At 36.7% G+C, this 17,002-nt stretch overlaps 1 protein-coding gene across 2 annotated transcripts in view; it reads right to left on the bottom strand.

Moving 5' to 3' along the window:
• Sf3b1 (splicing factor 3b subunit 1) overlaps positions 1-17,002 on the bottom strand; it is a 127,614-nt gene that overhangs the window by 75,195 nt on the left and 35,417 nt on the right. The window lies entirely within an intron of this gene.

Below are 17,002 nucleotides of genomic sequence, written 5' to 3'. Positions count from 1 at the left end.
AAATTAAGATCATTAGTAGACTCCTTTGTGGTTTGTCCCCCATCCCTCCCCCTAACTTAGAACAACAGTTACAGACAGTCCAGACCAGACCTGCACAGCACAGCACACAGCTACCAACTTCCTTTCATGCACCTGTTAGATCTGCTTGTGGGCAGTGAGACTTCATAAATAGCATAATTTATGTGGAATGTGGACGGATGTATCAAAGGACATCCATAAATGTTTAATAGTATATGTAGCAACTTACCTTCCACTACAGGAATAACCATCATACACTAGTGTTCTCTACTGGATATTAATACCAAACTAAATAAAGAAAAAAAGAAGGCTACCTGGATATTAAAGAGAAAATAAAATATGAACAGTCGATCTTAAACGAATCTTGAATGAACAGTGGCGAGTATATTTAGATCAAGGTAAGAATCGAGTAGGCACGAAGCACCTTCATCTAAATGATGAAACTTCTACGTAACCACCATCTAAGCAAGGACCCGGATCATAAATGGTCAGAGACTACATGTTTGCCGCACTGATATATGGGTCGGAAGGTTGGACTTGAGACCCAGACCCTGTGCTAAACATTGGAAGCCTTGAAATGTGGTTCTACGAGGCAAGGTTACAAATTTTATTCACTGAAAGAAAGAGAAATCCCACGGCACAAGTCTTTAAAAAATAAAATACACATGGTGCACCAGCTCACTACAACCTTGGGCTGCTGTCCAATCAGATGGCCTGCACATACTGGAACACTACATGATCAGTATGATGATAACCTCAGCCGTATTGTTTGGGTTCCCTGATCGGGTCCACTTCCTCTCGTACCAACAGCTCCACAGTTGGTCTCATTAGACCCAGTGAAACCTGTCCTAGCACTCAGTCCGGAATTAAAATCCACAGAGTAACCAGGAATCTCAAGGAAAGAGGAAGCATGCTACTCCTACGCTACTATCTTAACTTCTGGTCATTTGTCACAATCAGTAGCGTTTGCATAGTCTATTTTTCACAGGCGGATCTGCCCCACAGTCTATGGGTAGCAAACATATCTCTTACATGGAGACCCTGAATTTAACTTCTGGCCAGGCCAGGGAATTCACCTGAATAAGGGCTGGTTGGGGGTCAACTCAGCCTCACTGAGAACAACTGACGAATCTGATGATCTGGTCTGGAAAGACCACAATAATGGCAGAGAGGATTCACTGCACTGACCATGTGTCACTTCATAATCTGCAGGCCTTTGGGCTGAACAGATGTTGCTTTATAGACCAAAGCCCATCAGAGCTGAAGCACCATGGTGTTTTGGACAAGAAAACTGTATCCATAAAACGTGCATAGTTTCACGTTTACCTAGCAAATGAATTCATGTTTTCCGTACTGAAGTACAACATTAAGATAAAGAAATTTCTACTAGGAAACTTTGCTCAAATATACATCCAAATTTTCTATACTGTGTTCAACTATTCAGTTATAATAAATAGTCATTTAATTTTAGTACATGTTTCAATCCTTGTTTTGATCATCTTCAGTTTACATATAATCAAAAATACAGCTAAAATTAACAGAGTACAAAGACATTCAAAATTAATATAAAATACATGGACATAATACTTCTCATAAAAATCTTGCTGTTTTTACATCTAAAATGAAGATAAAAAATCTGGCCCTTGATGGTGTTCTCTAAAACTGGCAGTATATTCAAGGGTGAAGAATAAAAAAATCAAGGCTAAAATGTTCCCTTGTTATGTTGACAGATGTCAACAACACTCGAATGAGTGTATACGCTTCAAGGCAGGAAGAGAATCAATTCTTAATTTGTTTAGGTTTTTTCAAATAATGATATTCACAATAATATTCCATATTGAAGACCCAACATGCAATATTATGCAACAATGATTACGTTCACCATAACAAGGGAACATTTTGCCTCAATTTTTATTTTTCACCATTAAATCTACTGCCCTTTTAGAGAACACCATCAAGAGTCAGATTTTTTGTCTTCATTTTAGACACAAAAACAGAATATTTCTATAAGATGTTCCAATTATGTCCGTGTGTTTTATAGTCAAAACTGTTTATTGCAACATCCCTTTTAATGACGTATTGGATATAACGGCAAAATCTAATGGCCCCGTCTAAATCCTGTATAAACACTGTATTTTAAAAATCGCTTACTACGACATATTGTATAAAACAACATATTTTTATCACATTTTTGAAGGAATGTATCGGCTATAACGTCCAATGCTGATTTTTGTTTGTTTCATATTTGGAGATTGCTGCCAACAATATAACGCTTATTACTGTACATTTCAAATCAATCTGTTAAACAGTCAAGGCAAGCATCTCTGTGAAGATGTCATAAAAGGAAAGGAAAGTGTTTAATATTGAAGAAAAGTCACACATATTATGGGGATTAGAAAATGGGGAAACAAACATCTGCATCGAAATATGGTGCATCAACACTGAACGATTTCTACAATTTAGAAGGACAGACAGAAAATCATAAAAAATCAAGCAGACCAGATCATCCGAGCACAAAGATACTGAAGAATCTTTACTTAGATGGTTTAAACAGCAAAGAACAAATAATTTTCCGATCAATGGACGTACTTTTCAAGCGAAAGCCAATGAAATTTCTCACTACTCTATTCCACAAATACAGTTCTTATTTCACTTATGTTTTCTGTTAAATTAACCATGCAAGTGTGCAGCCTAAAACTTACAGGTGTGACGTTTCAGCAACAACAAGAAGAAAGAAAAAACGGTTTGTGTCACTATGGCCTATAATGACCTTGCTTGGCAGTCCCTTCGGGGTTGTAGAACCGATTTCGACTGTATTTATTTTAAATGCCTTTATACTCTGTTAATTTTAACTTGTATTCTTGATATGTTAACTGAAGTTAATCAAAACAAGGAATGAAAACATGTACTAATTTAATATTAATTTTAAATTTTTAGCCAAAATAGGACTACCTAGTCAGGTTTGTGGAGGTTTTTCTTCTTTTTGTCAACCCAATACTGTTTCATACTTTCTGCACATAATCATCTTTCTGCTTCTGGATTCACGCTTCCTATTCTCTGCTTGTTAACTTTTGCCTGTAGTCTAGTGTGTTTATATTTCAACATGTTGAGTGTATTAGTTTTGTATTTTAAATCTTCTATTGTAATATGCAACTCTCTCATGTCTTCTTTTAAGTTCTGTGATCCAGCTAATATTATCCTTACTCTTACATAATTCTTCTATTCATTCTGTTTCTGGTGATCATATTAGATGCCCTAAAAATGACATTCGTTTCTTTTTCATTGCGATAGTCACAGGTTCTATTTCTTTATACACTGTCTCATTGGAAACTAGTCTCCAGACTCCGTTTACTTGATAATTTTTATTTAAACAGGTTCTCACTATTCTCCTTTCAAACTTGAGTACCTCTATCTATTGCAACTGTGTTTTTTGTTTTAAATAATGTTTCACATGCATATGTAATTTGTGGCTGGGTGACTGTTTTGTAGTGTTTCAATTTGGCTGCTACTGAGAGACACTTTTTATTATATGTATTCTTGGTAACAAGCTGTGCTGTAACTAGTTTATTTATTCTATTTTGCCATGCTGCTTCCTCATTCAGGTTGTGATTATTTCACCTAAATATTTATATTTTTCAACAATTTTTATTTCTTGGTCTCCCTGCTTAATTTTGTTTGGAAGCGGAAGTTGAGTTAGCATAATTACTGTTTTTTTTTCTTTCAAATTAAATTTTCAAACCAATATTTTAGGCTATTTCCTGTAAAGATTTTATTTGTTGTCTTGTTTCCTGAACATCAATGGCCAGAAGAGCTAGATCATCAGCAATCCTAGACAGTTCAAATGTATGTTGTCCTTCTGGGTTCCAATTTTTATATTTTTCGAGTTGTTCTTGTACCATTCCCTCATAACGCACTACAGTGCACAGTTAGAAAGAAAAGGTGACAATCCATCACCGTGTCTTAAACCAGTTGTTAGAAAGTTCTCCTTTGAATTTAATTTTAAAAATTGTATTAGAGTAAGTTGATTAGCTTTGGGTGAAGTCCGAAATATCTTAAAATTTAATTTAATATTAAATTGCTATTTTTTTATAACTGAATAGCTGAACACAATACTGAATAGGTGGATGTATTTTTGAACAAAGTTTCGATGTGGAAAATCCTTGATCTTAAAATCATCTAAGCCAAGTGTGGTGACATGTTCCTAAACCATTATAATGCAATTTCACTTAAATATCGACTTACATTTTGAATGCTCAGGTAAGAAAATTAAGAAAGAGTTAAATTATGCAGAATGCACATAAAAGAAAGGAAATACCAGTATCATACAAATCCAGCATTTTCAGCTGAGCCTTCATTGGTGTTGGCAAGAGAAAGAATGCTTGGTGGCCACTGAGAAAACTTTATGTTATTGCAATCTATGAATATTGATGCGGAATTTGTCTTTGCCTCCTCTTTTTACTGCTCCCCCTATACAAATGGTACTAACATTTCAAATCTAATGTCTGTCTTTAGAAGTATGCAAGTTATAAATTATTCTTGAATACAGCCTTGTCTAACATTGAAGATAAAATTGAAAACAATGACATAACCTTCCTCCATATGTAAAGTGAACCTAATTTTTTTACTTTTTGCTAGGTGTCTTTACGTTGCACCGACACAGACAGGTCTCACTTATGGCAACAATGGGATACGAAAGGCCAAAGAGTTGAAAGGAAACAGCCGTGGCCTTAATTAATGCAGAGCCCCAGCATTTGCCTAGTGTGAAAATGGTAAACCATGAAAAACCATCTTCAGGGCTGCCGACAGTGGGATTCAAACCTACTATCACCCGGGTGCAAGCTCAGAGATGTGCGCTCCTAACCGCACGGCCAACTTGCCTGGTGAACCTACATTTAATGTTAATGGAGGTTATTCATTTATGCCAGACAAGCAAACTAATGAGCTATGAGAAAGGGAAAACATTTACTAGCAAAATACTCATTGGTATGTCTGCAATAATGTTAAGCAGCTTAATGGGTCACAGTGAAATAACTAGAATAGTGAGTAAACGGATAGCTGTATTGACAAATGAAGTGCACCACATGGGCTTTAATTCAAATATTCTACGTTATATGCATTTACTTCGTAACTCGAATGGTTTTCGAGAAAATTCAGCTCGTTCCTATAGCAGTATTATCCAACTTGAAAAATAACGACCATCCATATGAAATTTGACTTTTTTCGGGGAGAGAGGCTTTCATTTTAACTAAACAGCCCACTGCCACACTGAGGTGGAACATTTTTCTTTTTTTAAAGACTGAGAAACCTCAATACTATCAATTTCAATAAACATTTTAAAGCCAACACTTGACCTGTACTTGTGACCGGCTCCGTGGTTAAATGGTCACAGGGGTCCCAGGTTCAGTTCCTGGCAGGGTCTGGAATTTTAACCTTAAATGGTTAATTTCGCTGGCACGGGGGCATCATTTCATCATCACGATGCGCAGGTCGCCTACGGGAGTCAAATAAAAAGACCTGCATCTGGTGAGCCGAACTTGTCCTCTGACACTCCCGGCACAAAAAGCCACACACCATTTCATTACCTGTACTTGTGCTGCATAAAATACTTGTGCATTCCAAGTCCGAGTACAGGTCAGCGACAAATGTTTCCTATGTAGTAAGTTTATGTAAATGACCAGTACTCGCGTTTGGGTAGCCAGGGGTATGTTCAAAGGTCTTTTCTCTTAGATTCTATTGATTGTGCCACCATTTGTCAACTAGGTGGAGAAGTATTAGGAAATACAAGAGCTGCAGGATTGTGCAGCAAAATCTCCTGGCATTATCTTCATAGAGTCAAGTTAACTATTTTTCCATGCGTTCTCATGTATTCATTCACCTGCATTTATTCACAAATAAATCTTGAACAACATGCGTTGCTTGGTCTGAAAATGAAATTAGGGAAGCTGTACCAGGAATAATCAATAATTTCAATTACACTTCTTACGTAGATTTTTCTGATGATAACTCTGCATTTTTCAAATAAATTTAGAAAATATAAATATTGGAGTTGATGCATAATTCTTACCATTAAAATCTTCCTTAATCTTCAATCTATCAGAATATGGTAAGAGTTTTTAATATGTACACAAAAATAGTGTACAAAAGGAATTAAAATAGTCCTAAAAAGCCAGGCTATTAAGAACAAGGAAGTGAAGAACAAACTGGGAGTCAATGCATGAACAATCTAATGCCTCTAGGTCAAATTATTATCTGATGATGGCGATGCTTGTTGTATAAAGGGACCTAACATCTAGATCATCAGCCCCTGCTTATAATCTCTGCAGTACAATTTATACTGTAACAACTACTGGAAAGAATAATGAATCTGAAACATATTGAAACTCAATGAACAATCTCTCAACTAATTACACTGTCAAACCTTCAAGACAAGAAAACCAGATGAAAAAATATATTTCAGCACAAACTTTTGCATTATTTAAAAAGGAAATCACTCTTCCACTCTGGATGAAGAGCATACAGTCTCAGAGGAAAAATCTGCTCTTAGGCTACAGTTCTATGAATTTTTACAGGTATTGGTTGGCTTGACAGACAGCTGTGCACACCTGGTCTAAACTCAGTAGCCTAAGCAATCGTCCCATCCACTCAGCAGTGCCTACCATCTGAATTCCCTTGATACCACATTCACCCACAGAATCAGCCAGCACTTCCATACACTGCTAACAAATTTAAACACTGCTGGCATCAGAAGCAGTTTGTGACGAACTTCACCACAATGGAAGGTAAAAATGCTCAACTGGAAAATATTTCCCCAGCAATATTACTGTCCAACTACACATACCAAAGACATTTCATACATTAAAAAAAAAAAAAGAATTAAGTTTTGTCTGCACATGATCAAAATTATTGTTTCGCCCAATTCAAAATCCGTCCAGTTCAAAACATTCACCGGTCCAGTTTCTGTCTGTATACCACAGGGCATACTTTTAAAAAGCTCAGCATGTATTTAACAATTTCGTGTTAACTTAGATAAATGATTAATTTGTAATTATGATATTTAAAAAAGAAGAGTAGGGAATGCTTAGGCAATGCTGTAAAGGCGGATGGACACAAATTATTTAGTTCTTCTTCCGGGTTGAACAGTGTACATTCCACACAGTTTGCCGATATTTCGAGTATGTTACAGTGTTCTTTGTTAAGGCGACTGAAATACCCCTACTCAATCCGAGGTAATCAGTCTCACAGGCGTTAATCGATTAGCAGTTAGAATACTGTAATGTATCACAAGTAATCATATTCATATTGGTCCATATTAACTACATATAACTTGAGAATGATTTATAGTTTTAACCACCTAATCTATAGACAACAGTATAATATAAAACGATTCCTCATATCTTCCTTGAGTCCTGCAATCCATTTAGTGTTTCTCTTACTATTTTTTCATAAGTAACCATGTATTGGTTAGGTGGTTAAAACTATATATTTTTCTCAAGTTACTGTAATGTATTTGAAACGTCTGCAAACTGTACAGAATGTACAGAAAACAACAACATGGCTCTTCCCAGAAGAAGAACTAAGTAACTCGTATCGTGGAAGCTTCACTCTAATGAATGACATGAGTTTCTTTTCCTGTCATGAAGATGAAAAATTTTAAAACGAGATTTACACTTCCAGAGAGTTACGTGACGCGCAATGGCTGAAGAAGTCCTATAAACAAGGACGAAACCTGTAGCAAAAAAGGTGAGATTTGTAAATGTTAATAATAAGTTATTAAGAATCTGACTGGCATGAGAATAAGGTGGACTGAGATCATTTCCTTTTGAGGTTACTGTATGATCTCGTTGCTTAATGGGATAGAATGGTTAGCTCTATGCCCGGTCCGGTCTTTGAATGTTAACACACTGACGACCGGCCCCGGAGATCTATATAGTACTGCATCCAGCAGTTGTTGAAGGGCCCTGGAGATCTCCGTTGTTACACAAGGGCATAGTTTGTAGCTTGTTATGCTATCTGTTGGCTATAGTTTTGACTACTTTCAATTATGTCATGGAGCACAGGGACCGTAGATTTTAGTGACAATGTATTTTATTAACTGTATGGTCTCTGTAGCCATGGAAACTTTGTATATACACGGGTGTTCTTGAGCGCCGAGAATCATTGTACAAGATGGCGCACCCATGCAACGTGCCCTATCTGATGACAAAGTATTTCAACATTTATATGCAGATTCATTGTCTGATGTGCCACATGGGTGACGAGCCCTGAGAATTTTCATAGTTTCTCAGCTGACAATAGGTGACAGCAGACAGTAGGTGATGGGCTACGAGAATTCTCGCTTTTATGCACCTCGTATTTCCTTGATTAATGATGAAAGTGCAGGCAAAATTAGGAGTTCCAAATGCTGTAGTCATGGAATATAAATTATCGCTGTATCTTTCTTTCCTTAAACCTTCATGTATTTAACAAAATAATGTTGGATGTATAGATAGTTGCCACCGGCTACCGATAGTTGTGATTAATTATATAGAGATTGGTTATAATAGATACCGAGTGACAGTGAATTAGATATTTCTGATAATCAATGGCTAACACTAAATGGGGAGTAGCCATTAAGAGAAATACTTGCATACTTGAAAACAATAAGTACACGAATGGCACAAACAGAGCATTCATACTACACTGTATGGAAAGACTATTAAATGGAGCCATAAACAGCACTGCTTTGAAAGGTATCACATTGTAAAAACTACTAAGTAACCTACTGAGTACATATTCCAAGTTAGAGGTCGATATCTTCAATACTTTTTGAGTTACAGTAGTTTGAGTGCAGCAGTGTAATTTCTTTCTTGGAGGCTTGAACTATCCAGTCTACAAGGGGTAGCAGCCTCCGTTTGGGCCTGTCATCAATGTGTTAAAAGCTTAGCATAATAATCGCAAAAAATCGTATATATATTCCATTATGGCAAACCACACCACATATGAGTGTTAATGTATTAGCTCCAGTTAAGAATTGTTGGTAGATCTAAGACACTGAACTCAACTTGAACTTTAAAGCTTGAAATTTTTGTCATCAAACGCATACGAAAAATAATTCATGCAATAGAGGGTTAAATCTGGTACACATTTTTGGTGTAAGCGAGTGAACCTCAGAGCCACACACCATTCCAGAAGTGGAAATCTCGAGTTAAAAAAACTTGGTGAATTGAGAGAATGATGGGTATGTTAACGTATCCCCAGTGAGGATAATTCCAGGTAGAATAAAGAGGAAGGCATGAAACATACATCTAGTATGCTGTAAATGTTCATACATAGATTCAAAAGAAGACCTCTAGTTCATCACAAAATAATGTTTGAAATGCGGCTCATTTCTGGGCTTTGAGCCCCTCTTTGATAGGAACAAGAAACAAAAACGTAAAGTAAGTCTCCAATGTAGAGACTTTCCACCAGACAATAATAGACTGACATTAGCAAAGAGCAGACAATGCAATTCATACACAGTGAAACCTCGTTAGTGCATTCCTCATTAACACATTTTCCCGCTTAGTACACCATAAGTTCGAAGTCCCAATTTTTACTGTATTAAATGTATAAAGATACACTTATCGTGTCAAGAATTTTCGCTATTACTGATACAGCTAGGATTTGTCATTCCTCATGAAAGGAACTTGATTTCCAACTGGGGTAAGAAAGAACCCTCGCCACAGTTGCATGATTATGGGGAAAGGTCCTGATTTCCTGAACTTTTCAGGGTAAGCTACACCTTCGAGGAGCAAGTCGTTAGCCTCAGGATTGTTCAGTTTCACTTGCCAGTTAGCAGCGAGATTGCTGAAAAACACAGTCAGCCTGTTTGTGCTTGTATTTCATATTCCATTCAGAAATTAGAAATTTATTTTATGTTGAGTGGTACAGTGAAGGGTAGCGAATATTTTTTGCCTGATAGCCTAGTTATGGATTCGGCAGAAGTCGTGAAATTCCTTACTAAAGAAGACAAAATTAAAATCTATCAGAAAGTGGACTGGCACATGCATCTTTAAGAGTGCAGAGGTAGCACAAATGTCAAAACTCAAACTCAATCATTCAAATTAGTCAAATTGAAGTTTTGTCGTTCAAAATGGCGGCCAAAGTAGCAGCCGCACATGGTCGAGTGTAACCTCTAATTCATTGTCTAAGAGTGAGATCATAAAATAATGTTTAGCAACTCACTAGTCTGAAATAAAAAGCTTCTACCACCATTTGTTATAGAAAGTGTGTGATCTGCAACAATACTTGATATTTTCAAAAGCCCCCGTGCAAATTTTTTTTCTTCACACCTTTCAGTGCACTGTTATTTGTTATTTTACAATCCCTAACGGAAAACATTTTCATATTTGTTCTCTCGTGTTTTTCACACCTTTTAATATTCTCCTCTCATCTTTAGAAATGTTAAATATAGTTTTCGCTTTGCCTACGGATACACAATATAAAATGCTGTCATGTCGGAAAAATCTATCTAATGTTTCCATATCCATGTTGGATGGTTTTTATTCGTGTATTCTCGCTTAACACATTCTTTTTCCTTGTCCCCTGCAGAAACGTCTTAACGAGGATTTACTGTATCAACGTTCTCTGTATCCAGAATTTGAAATTAATGAAAATACATGTAAGTTGAGAAGATTATTATGAGTGGACATGCATAAAGAAGAAGATCAAGGGTGCACAAACTCTGACAATGGTCTAAAATCTACAATACAGCAACACTAACATGGGAAGCACAAAACAGAACAATTACTCTATGATAGTTGCCAATCTTCTCTGCAAGGTTCAGGCACCAGAAGGTCAAGGGCATGAAAATCACTCAACATAGGACTGAAGTAATTATTTTCTTTGGTAATTTTAAGAATCAGTGGTCAAATTAAAATACTCCAAAAATCTAATAGTTCCTTTCAAAAGTAATACTGTAAAATCAAAACTGTAATACATACTGAGCACAAGAATTAACAAGATATGACGACTAAAACAAACTTAAAATAGTCGAGCCATAAGCGAGATTAAATTCTTCCAACTTAACCATACATTGTGGTATCAGTCAGTCACGTACACAATGTGGAAAAAAATACATATATAAAAATATCATGGAATGTTTTTTTTAATAATGCTTACCTTAGGCTGAGCCATTCAATAAATTAAGACTTAATTTACTGGAAATTACTAACAATGATCCAGTCTCAACTTTTAAAAATAAATATGATAGGTACTACTAGCAAGAACTGCAATCACACTACCAATGTTCTGTCAATTCTAGAATTTGAGAGGTTTGTTAACAGACAACTTAACAGGAATTTGCTTCATTCAAGCATTGATTTGATTCATACATGCCATGCGAAAGTTACACTAATGTCAACCACTATCTGCATATTTATATATTTTATGTTGTTTCCTTTTACAAATAACATCAGTCCTACTACCTGTGAAAAAAATGTAAGACATGTCATCCTCCTCAGCATAGGGACGTGGCGCACCCATCACCCAGTAAGAAAAAAACTGCAATAAGTCATCCGAGTACCAGCAGAAAAAATGAAGCATTAGGTTCGGGGGAAGTGACAGCCTACGGCTTGCAGGAGTAAACCTGATAAGAAATCTGGCAGTTTGGAGGACATAAGGGAGCAGCCCTCCCACCAAATAGCTCGCGTAAGGCTGAAAAACCCACGATGAGTGAAGTAACTTATCTAGCACAATAGAAGGAAGTAAACCAGATGGATTACATGCAAATAGCAGTGCAAGGAAAGAAAAACGATTTTTGGAACATAGAATGTCACTTTCCTCACCGGCAATGAGAGTGAAATAAACAGTATGTGACAGAGCAGGCCTTAGGGGCAAAACATTCCAGGATGTGAAGAGGATGGGTCAAGATTGAAAGTTCTATGGAAAATGGTTGAAGGACTCAGCACCTCACAGCAGTAAAGAATAAAAAAAAGAAGATAGCATCTTCTCCTAAACATTGATCCAGAGATAAACTATCTGCTCACTGGATCTTCAATCGCCACTTGTTCTGGGAATTTGTTTGAAGCCGTGCAGTTTACAGCTACTGCCTATAGGAAATGAGCCGCTCCTAACATGGAGAACAGGTGCCTTTGGTAGTCGCTCTTCTGGAGCTACTCCTAAGAGAATTTCAGCCTCTACTGAGGGCATATTATGTTCCTACAAGTGCTCACCTTGCCCAGACTTGTTGGTCTTGGCACAAAATATACTCTGTCTGTTATGAAAAATGCAAAATATTACTGAAAATGCTCTCCATGAGGGATGATTGCGTGCATGATTACTAGTTTTAAGCCTTAGACAGAGTCTACCTAAACAAGGTCTGAGTGACGCACTATGTTTTACTGCATACACTATGTTCTGTAAGACATTGTTTAAGTTTCAATAATGGTTAAAAACTGGAAACAGAAGAGTTTTCCATGCTACTCTTTATCTGTCCCAACAAATTAAATTTGTTGATGCACATGCGAAACATTAGTCAGCTTGTCATCTGTTTTACATAATACACAATATGTCATACATGGTAACAGTGAAATACCAGTATAACAAACTCATGCGGGTATCATAATTTTTTCATAATACTGAAATTAGGTTAATTAGAAAATGAATTAAATTTGCCTAGAAATTGCATCCCATAATGAGGAAGAACAGATACCTTACCTGAATTACATTATATAGGTATCCATGTTATATTGAAAGTTCAATAAGAATTGGTACCATCATATCAATTACGCATATTAGACAACTGAATATTATTCTTACATTTTTCATTTATCAAACCCTTTTTTTAAACCAAAAATTACCTTTTACCTACCAAAAAGTATGTTGAAAAACGTTGTAGGTTAGCTGTTACATTTAAAGTCATCTCATCAGATTGAATTCTTCAATGGTGGAATCAATTTCTCAAAATATTACGAGATTAAGTTGTGAATCTATTACTCGAAAAATTATCTGAAATTAATACATACAACTTTTAAGTAGATTTTAAGAGTACTGACTTTCTTGTAGTCAAGTATTCTGTAATTTTCTTCTGTGTTCATTGCAGATACATGAATTAACATGTTGCTTTACGAACGAAAGACACAATGAATGTGTAATGAGAATAAAGGAAATACGAAATCGTAACAGTCATTGGTTGACTGAAAACTTTGTGCTCCTACCCAGCCAAAAAGCATGACTTCTTGCATTGGAAGATGCACACAGCTTATTGGTGATTTTCAAACTGATATCCTGCTCGACCAATTGTGGGGATGTATAGAAAATTAATACTATTTTGTCCCAATAATAAAATAAAATGTAATAAGAAAAATAATCTACAAGTATGAATTTCAATTATATTTTGAAAAAAAAAAATAAAGTCAAATATAGCCAAAATTTGTAAAAATGAAATGTTTTAACACACATTAAATAGGAAAAAGAGAAGGGACCTAAAAATAATTTCAATTTCTGAACAATTTCACTATAATGGCATTTTACTGTACAAGGAAGTGTAGCTTTTATTATAGTGTTGTCATTACACTTCGTGTTATCTAAATAGCAGTGGCAAAGAGAAGAAGAAACTACAGTACTTTGTAACCGAGTGTGTTTGCTGTGTAGTACAAGCACAGTAGATGTAGGTTTACACTGTGAAGGTACTGGGTTCGAACTCCACCATCAGCAGCTCTAAACATGGTTTTCTGTAGTTTGCCTATTTTCACACCAGGTGAATACTGGGGATGCTATGGCCACTTCTTTCCCAGTCCTAGTCTTTTCCTATCTCATCAATGCCAAAAACTTATCCGAATTAGCTCTACTATAATGTGCAAAAAAAAAATGCACACACGCAACCAACTTCGTAGCATCATTGTGTGTACTCGGCAGTAAACAGAATGTGTAGTAATGGAATCCCTTCCAGCTGACACGCAACAACCCTCTTGAACATTGGGACAAGTTATTCTGAAATGTATATACTGTGTTTTCTCGCATAATTAAAGCCCTTGCATAATGTACGCATCCCAATATTTTGGGATCCAAAGTGAGAAACAGAAATGTTCACGTACTTGATGCACCCACTTCTCAACTACTCAGGTAGCAGACTTATTATTGCAAAACCGGGCATTCCAAATACTTGGCAAAGTGCTGTTATCAGCTGGTAGGAAATACCACTGCACTAGTTCAATGATTAATCACCGCAGAAGTGACTAGTGACGCGCTATTCCAGTTTGGTACAAATGTATTTACGAGTGTTTCGGGAACGGCGCATGAGTATTCTGTGAAGTCAAAATTGTTTGTTAGTCCATAGTGAGCACGAATTCAAGTAATACTGCGTCATATAAACCCGCGGGGATCATTTATGCCGAAACATGCAGCCATAGGGCAGCGGGCCGCAAGTATTCAGTGTCCAAATGCAACGTGCGCTACCACAGTAACAGGAAAGTGCACTTCAAGCCACCAACAAGGCTCGCAAAGCATTTTGCAGACTAACGGCGGCAAGTTTCCGAAAGTAGAGGAGGATCTGCTTAAATGTATGATTTTGTTACGCAACGTTGCATGTGCCCTTTCTCATGAAATGTTGTACTTTAAAGGACGAGAAACAGCCACTGCACATGGAATCAGTGTCTCGGATTTGAACATTAGCTGAGGCGGGATGATTACTTTTAGAGAAATGGACTTTCTTCGATGAAGAACAACTTTATGCCAAAAAATGCTGAATGATTTCAACCAAAAAGTAATTGATTTTCAGCGTTTTGTCATTGAGAAGCGTTAAGTGAAGGAATATCTGATCTCCCAAATAGGAACCGCAGGTCAAACCCCAGTCGGTTTCCACATGCCACAAAGCTGAACAATCGAGAAGAAGGGGTCATTGAGTGTTATCGTACGCACTACCGGAAGTGAAAACAATGTACTGCAATGCTTGCTGTAACAGGTGATGGAGGAAAGTTTGCACCTTACGTTGCACTAAAACGAAAAACAATGCCCAGGTAAAATTTCCACGATGGATCCAAGTTCGTATCCACTCACTCGTTCAAGATTGGATATGAATGGTTTGGGGAAATCGATCACGGTCCCTCCTTCGATGCCCGACCCGTCTCGGAAAGTTGGAAAGTTTTCCTTCCTTGCCGGTATGTCATTGTTATGCACTTACTTTGTACATGAATTGTACTTTTATGAGTTCATGTTTTTTTCACTTCAGGTCGTATTGCCAGCTCGTAACGGAAAGAATATTTTCCAGAGCCGATACTTCAAACCCACGTGTCCAACTTACCCGATGTAGACCTACCCTATTTCACTTTTCAGAAGAAAAAAAACCCGTTGGAATATTATGCCAAATGACGATAACCGAAGACGAGCTGAACCAATTGTGTGTAAATTATGTGTGTTGTACCTTTCAAATGTAAATGAATCCTAAATAATTTTTTTATATACTTGAATTCCTTGAATATTTTACTCATTCAAAGTTTTTGGCTGTATTCTTTGCCAAAAAAAGTGTGTTAATTACGTGAGAGAATAGGTAGTAGATGGGACATATTCCCAGGAAATCATCCAAAGAAAATAGTGTTTTTATAAAATTTTGTAATTTTGGTTGTACCAAGAAATTTTTTGCCACCTGTTTAAAGTCGCACTAATAAGTCAAAGGTTTTCAGTGATGGAAGGATGGGAACATAGTGGCTGTGGCCTTACTTAAAATACAGCCCCAGCATTTACCTGGTGTGAAAATGTGAAACCATGGTAAACTATCTTCAGGGCTGCCGATGGTGGGATTCGAACTATCTCCTGAAAGAATTCTAAGACTGAATAATATTATTGGCTTTTATATCCCACTAACCACTTTTTCAGTTTTGGAGACGCTAAGGTGCCAGAATTTTGTCCCACAGGAGTTATTTTACGTCTACCGACACGAGGCTGATGTATTTGAGCACCTTCCAAATACCAGCGGACTGAGCCAGGATCGAACCTGCCAAGTTGGGGTCAGAAGGCCAGTGCCCGAGCCACTCAGCCTAGCCATTCTAAGATTTAATAACTAGAATACATTAAATAAGTTCTCTTTAAAATCCCTTATCACACAATTAGGTAGATTTACCCCACACTATTAGGAAGATTTCACAAGAAACATCGATCAGTATGGCAATTTACTTCATGAAATACCCACCGAAACAGTGTCAGTATTAACAATGAAATAAACTACTTGATTTCACCAAAAAATAAGGGCCCTACAATTATTTTTTTGTAGTGGTTTAACATTGCACTAACAAATCACAGGATTCTTGCGATGGGAGGATGGGAAGGTTGAGGTTGAGGCCTTAATTGAGGTAAGCTTCAGCATTTACTGATGTGAAAATGGGAAACAACAGAAAACCATCTTCAGGGCTGCCAACAGTGGGATTGGAACTCACCATCTCCTGAATGCAAACTCACAGCTATGCGACTCTACTCACATGGCCAACTTGCTCGGTCCGCAACAAATTAATGTAGAAAATAAATCCAATAAAACGATAAAACATGTTCACAAATTTTTATAAAGGTTGCAGAGAGAAAAATGTGTGAAAAAATTACACCACCCCAGATCAGAGTAATTGGTATGAATTTTTAAGTCAAGGTCGGGATATGCTAACCATACATTACTCTATAGCAAATGGAGAAAACAGAAAAAGTCTAATTTACGATACCTATTGAAAGTAGCAGTTGTCTCTTATCAAACCACTTAACCAGAGGTTCCTAATCCTAGCATAGCATGTGTTCAAGGCAGTATGGTTAAAAAGATGGAAAAGAAGTTGCATTGTGTAATGAAGTGTGCCATTTTAAAAAGTTATTTTCAGATTCCTAGGATTCATATACCCAGGACAGATCAAATTAAGGAGATGGTAAAACTTTCTCCACATTAAATCTATTTATAGGTCTGAGACTACACAACATGATAAATCTTCCTTGAAGCAAAAAAAAAAAAACTAATCATACTGTTTATATAAAGAGAATTTAACCCATTAGAACA

This window comes from Anabrus simplex, chromosome X, assembly GCF_040414725.1.
Source record: "Anabrus simplex isolate iqAnaSimp1 chromosome X, ASM4041472v1, whole genome shotgun sequence".
Lineage (NCBI taxonomy): Eukaryota > Metazoa > Arthropoda > Insecta > Orthoptera > Tettigoniidae > Anabrus > Anabrus simplex.
Note: the sequence above shows the minus strand (reverse complement) of the source record. Positions and strands in the feature narration are given on the sequence as shown.